The sequence below is a fragment of the Fragaria vesca genome, linkage group LG1 (assembly GCF_000184155.1).
Source record: "Fragaria vesca subsp. vesca linkage group LG1, FraVesHawaii_1.0, whole genome shotgun sequence".
Taxonomy (NCBI): domain Eukaryota; kingdom Viridiplantae; phylum Streptophyta; class Magnoliopsida; order Rosales; family Rosaceae; genus Fragaria; species Fragaria vesca.
This window is the reverse complement of record NC_020491.1, coordinates 9,008,519-9,014,768: the sequence shown is the minus strand read 5'-3', so window position 1 is coordinate 9,014,768 and position 6,250 is coordinate 9,008,519. Positions and strand designations below refer to the sequence as shown.

At 38.3% G+C, this 6,250-nt stretch overlaps 1 pseudogene; it reads left to right on the top strand.

Annotated features, from left to right (window-relative positions):
- The first annotated feature begins 537 nt into the window (after window positions 1-537).
- Window positions 538-4,766, top strand: LOC101314985 (annotated as a pseudogene).
- Window positions 4,767-6,250: the final 1,484 nt, after the last annotated feature.

Sequence of the window (6,250 nt, the reverse complement as noted above, 5' to 3'; positions counted from 1 at the left end):
CNCNCNCNCNCNCNCNCNCNCNCNCNCNCTCNCTCTCTCNCNCNCTCTCTCTCTCTCNCTCNCNCNCTCTCTCNCTCNCTCTTCTCTCTCTCTCTCTCTCTCTCTCTCTCTCTCTCTCATTCACCCTAAACCCACCAAACAGATCGACTCTCAACTCTCACTCTCAAACAGATCGAGACTCTCGCCCTCTCACTCTCAACGGTAAGCCCTCTCTCTCTCTCAATGTTGTCTCAATTCTCACTCTCTCGCCCTCTCTCTCAACTTTGTCGCTCTCTCAGCTCTCTCACTCTTCTCTCAAATTGATTGAATATCTCAAATGATTCAATCTCTCTTCTCTCTTTTATAACTGTGCACGGCGAGGCAAGGCCGGTCGCGGCGGCTAGGGCTCAGTTCGGTTCAATGATTCAATATTTTGATTTTGCATGCAGGAGGTTTGTTTCTGGTAGAGGTTTTTTGCTAGTGGATTCAACTGGAGGTATGTCATCTCCTCTCTTCTCTTCTCTTCTCTTCGATTTGTTCAGAGAATAACCCAGAACCATGGAAGTAGTACAAGACGTTGTGATTGTGGGAGCTGGAATCTCTGGCCTCACAACCTCTTTGGGACTTCAACCAGACTCGCTCTCTTATACTCTTTGCTCTGTCTGTGTGAAGATTTTGTGTTTCGAGATTTTCCGGATCAAATTCCGATCTCTCCGTCGCCGGAAGCTATGTCGTCGCCGGCGGGTGTGCGGTGACGATTCCGGTTGGTGTTTCCAGTCACGAGCTTTCATTAGCTGCGCCATGGAAGGTACTATTTCCTCTCATTTTCAAGTGTTTGAGCTCATATGTTACTCTATCTATCTCTGTCGGTTTGGTTGCTGATGCGAAATTAAGTTCGAAAATATAATGATGAATTTGAGCTCTGAGCTTTTTGAGTTTTGAATTGAATAACGGAGAGGACTATTACTGTTCAGTAAGTGATGAACAAAGCTCAAATTTGAGCTATGCAACTTTTGATATATATTTCGATTTGTTCAGCAACCAAACAGAGGTGTGGATTTTTTACAGAGCAACTATGAAACTGATCGGAATTTCTTTTTCTCTCTTCGTGTTTCGCCTTGTTTTTCTCATAGTTAAAGGTTTTGGCATCTTCTTCTTCTTCCGGTTCATTTTGGTGAGAATCCTGAATAAGGAAATTTATTTTAGTTGAAGCATCTCTCTGATCCTCCTCCGTGGTTTCGGTGGATTGTGAGATTGTTGTTGGATCAATTTGTGTTGTATATTAAGTAATTTAATAGAGCGCTTCGGTTTCGTGTGAAATTCGAATGCTTAATTGTGCTGCTATAAATCAGAGACAGATCTCTACCCATTCATGTGTTTCTTTCTATTATCTGAAACATAGTCAAGGAGGCTCACATGTTTTGCATGTATGTGTTTGATAATATGAAATTTTGGTTCAGGTTGGGTATTAGGAGCTTAGTGTTGGAGTCGTCTGATAGCTTGAGGGCAACAGGGTTTGCATTCACAACTTGGACTAATGAGTAGAGGGCTTTAGACGCTATTGGTATTGGTGATTATCTACGGCAGCAACATGAGACTCTTCTTGGGTAATTTTTAACTTGTTGGTTACTCAGAAAGTCATTTCATGCGGTCAAGTTTTTTCTGTATGTAAGTAAACTAGAAGATGTATGTCTGTTTGATAATATGCCATCCTTTTCAGCTTCATTACATTTAGGATTAAATTCAGTGTGCTACCCTGAACTTTAGGTCACTCATCAGGTGTGTCCCTGTTCTTTTTTTTCAATCACGTGTACCCCTGTACTCTGAAAATCTATCAAACTCGGATAAAATTCAAAATTATACCCAAAAGTGACGTGATGATCTGACGTGGAAGAGACAACAATGACCCACTTGTCAGTTTTTAACCCCCCCAAAGAGGGTAAAGATGTCATTTTGCCTATTTTACTGTTTTTTTTATTATAACTGATTTTTTTTACTTTGCCATTTTTTTTTCCTGTTTTCTTCTCCTCTCCTTCCTCTCTCTCTGCAACTCTCATCTTCCCCAAATTTCTTTTCAATCCCTAACCCTTCATCAATCTTTCTACCGGACCATGGAAGCTCATGTTCGACTTCCGCTCCCTCACCTTCCCCCACTGCTTCGACGACGAGCTCACGCGCCTCCGCTACAACGCCGCCTACTTCCGCATGAACTACGCCATCGTCGTCCTCCTGATCCTCTTCCTCAGCCTCCTCTGGCACCTGATCTCGCTCATCATCCTCATCGTGATGCTCGCCGCCTGGCTCTTCCTCTACTTCCTCCGAGACGAGCCGCTCGTCCTCTTCGGCAGCACCGTCGTGAAGATTGTGCTTCTCTTTCTGACGTCGGCCACAATGAACATCCTGGTGGCTCTGCTGATCGCAGTGGTGGTGGTGGCGGTGCACGCGATGCTGAGGAAGACAAAGGATTTGCACGTCGATAAGGAGAACGCTAGATTGATGACCGGCCCGGCCGGATCTTCAGCTTAGTTAGCTCAATCCCATCCCACTTATTTTTTTTTCTTTTTGGTTTTTTTTTCGGTTTTGAAATTTATAATTGAATGAAGTTGTTGTATCTACCTGCAATTGGTTGTGATCTGATCCAATAGTGAAAATTTGTTTATGGCTTTGGTGTGTAAATGAAGTCTTGGCAGTTCTTGAGAGTGTACCGGATTTGAGGTGGGGTTTTCCAGTTTTTACTGGGAATTGTTGCCATTTAGGAATTGCAGAATTGGGGTTGGGAAGTGGTTGATGGCATGGATTGAGAACAATGTTGCTATTTTAGTAGTAGTTTGGTAGTTCCCCAGTACTATCTGAGTGTACATTCAACTTCATTTTCATATTTCTTAGGTTGGAGGTCTTTATGATTGTTCAAATCAAACGGGTTCTTTCGGGGTGTAATAGTACTTCTAGGGTTTGAAAAGAAATTTGGGGAAGATGAGAGTTGCATACAGAGATCGAGAGAGAGGAAGGAGAGGAGAAGAAAACAGGAAAAAAAATGGCAAAGTAAAAAAAATCAGTCTAATAAAAAAAACAGTAAAATGGGCAAAATGACATCTTTACCCTCTTTGGGGGGTTAAAAACTGACAAGTGGGTCATTGTTGTCTCTTCCACGTCAGATCATAACGTCACTTTTGGGTATAATTTTGAATTTTGTCTGAGTTTGATAGATTTTCAGAGTAGAGGGGTACACGTGATTGAAAAAAAAAGAACAAGGACACACCTGATGAGTGACCTAAAGTTCAGGGTAGCACACTGAATTTAATCCTTACATTTATGATTTTTGAAGCCGAAAACATCAGGACTGAGATATAGCCTATTGTTTGAAAGTACAAAAGTTAGTGGTTCATTGGCCTAGATATAGGATTTTAGAACTATTGTCTATTATCACCCAATATGCTTATTAGATCCACAAAATTGAAGAATTGAGATTGCAGTTATGGGTACTTCTTAAGTATGAACATTTAGCTTTTACAATATTGCAATCAACCGGAGATAATGAATCGTAATTTGTGAGAGTTAACTTGTACTTAATGTACAAGAACACATGAAACTGATTGCATCATTTGCATGTTGTTGTATACAGGAATGTGGTTGAGATGTTTGAGATGTAATTTAAGGAGAAAGGAAAACAATAAGTCTACTAGTAGTCTAGGAGCCTCACTATATAGCTGATATTGCTTTATATATATCTAATTTAGATATTTCTTTTTTGCTTTTAACCTCTTCAAAATCACATAACAAGTCACTTATACCTAAGAAGTGCTGAACTAAATTAGTGTTCCTACCTTTGGTAATGCCTAACCAATTGTTCTCTAGATAATGTTAAGATGTTTCTTTTTAAATGATTTTGTTGAATACACTATCTATATTTTAATATTCAGACATTCAATTTAAATCCTCTGATCATTTAGAGTATAAACTAAATGATGTGTAGTAGAGAGCATGAAATTCGTTGTGTGAAAAGGAAGTTGTTGTTGGAATCTTTTGCAAGTGAACTCCCTAGTGGCACCATCAGGTTCTCTTCAAAGGTTGTTTCGATAGAGGAATCAGGCTACTCAAAGCTGGTGCATCTTGCTGACGGAACCATCCTCAAAGCCAAGGTATACTACACTGACTTTTTATCTCTATCTTTCCTGTTTTTAAACCTATCTTCATTCCTGATGATAAGGATTTCTGTTGATCATCATCATTGCTTGGCACTATATATTCTTAACTAGGGGAAATGCCTAGTTAAGAAATTGCATTCCAATTGTTTGACGAAATGCCTCTGAGGAACTAAAATTTTCACTTATAGCTGCATTTCTTGAGGTGTGGTTTCTGGGTTTAATTTGTTCATCTAGGTTCGGAGTCACAGAGTTTCCAAGCACTGGAAAGTCTTGCTCTAATGGCACTGAATATGGCATCTCTATTTTCTTTGCATCCTTGTATTTGGGTTAGTATTTGTGTAAAATTCTAGTGCATGTTGATATGTTCTTTGTACAATTGTTGCATTCCTGTCTGGATTGGGTAGCCAATTTTATGTCTAGTGTTTTTTTAGAGTACAAGTAAATTGTTGTTAGATTCTTAGCTATTACTACTTCAGAGTTCAGATTACTAAGCTCCAACTCGTAAAGAAATACAAGCGAGTGGCTTTGAAGGGCTAATTCCTTGTTCTCTTTATCTTTTTAACTTGACAGATATGATAGCTGTGAAAGATAAATATCGAGAATTGGAGATTAAAGCTTTGATCATAAAGATGGGTATCAATGTTCACCAGTTGAAGGGTGACAGCTCCAGGTACTTGCCTTGTTTTGTCATTTTCTTTTTATGCCTCTAAAGATCATATTATGAAGAATGCCTCATGCCTCTAAGCTGTAGAATTTGTACTATCAATCTGAAACAGTATTACATTGTTAAATTTATTGATGCAGGCGCCTAAAAACGTTACATTGTCAAACTTTTTATTTAGGAATCCGATTCTAGTTTCACCATTCTTGTGTATTGTGATTTTATTAGCTTTTAGTTTCGTTAATCGTTGGTTCATATTTAATTTTTTAAGAGCATGCGTTAAGTTTTCTATGATTATATATAGGAATAAAACTTTGCAATTGCTTGGTATGGACGTGAGCTATTCTATTAATTAGTTTGTATTGTTACTTTTCTATATTGTTGATTTGACTTGTTGGTTGATTAACTTCTTTTCTTTTTCTATTGTTAGGTATACAAAATGATGGGATGATTTCTTACCAGAGGACTTGTGTATGTCATCAAATGACCCTCCATATCTGATTGACTGAAACGCACATTTAATTATCTTCAGATTTTAATACCCCATATTGAACCATTTGCAGGATGCATGATCCTTGATTGGCTCAATTCACCTGTTGGAGTTGCCTTTCTCAGGGTAATCCTCTTACTCAATAGTATTCTCTACATTGGAATGGTGTTTGTGTTCTGTTAAATATTAGTTGTAGCTAGAATTCAACTTCTACGGCTAAGAATATTCCTTTGGAGTCCATATTTAGTTTTGGGAGAGTGTCCTGTTAGTTTTGGAATTGTCATGCATTTGGCTGCTCTGAAATGTGAAACTTATTGTAGGTTTTCTTGGTGGTCGAAGCCTTCTGCCAAGACAGTATTGATAGTCGCATATTTGTGCGACTTTTATCATGCTAATTATTCTTATTACTTATTTATTTTGTGATGTTTTCCTATTTTTAATTAACTTTATTTGTTTTTAGGTGTTTTGAAGTCAAACAAAGAAAATGAGATAATTGGGCTTAATTAGGATCCCTAATCCTAGTTGGATTGGTGATGGACGTGAGATATAGGTTAACTAACCTATTTATACAAGGGAGCAGCCAAACAAGAGAAAGAAAAAAGAAGAACTAGAGAGAAAAAGAAAAGAAAGGAAGGGAAGAAAAAGAGAGAGGCCGAACCAGGGGAGAAGAAAAGAAAGAGAAGAAGAAAAAGAGGGAGAAAGAGAAGAAAGAAAGGAGAGGAAAAAGAACTCGATCGGCAAAGATCTTCTTCAATCAAGTTTTCTTCTTCTCACCCTTATTTCATCTTCCATGTATTCTCTAATGTTCTTAATCAAGATTATGTGTAACTAAACTCCTTAGTAGTTAGGGGCTGATCAAAGCCCTAGATATGTCTTCGATTTCAAACCCCAATTGATTTATATAATTTTAGATGAGAATTTCTTCACTGATTGTTCATTGATAATTCTATTGCATGTTTAATTGAGTCGACACTT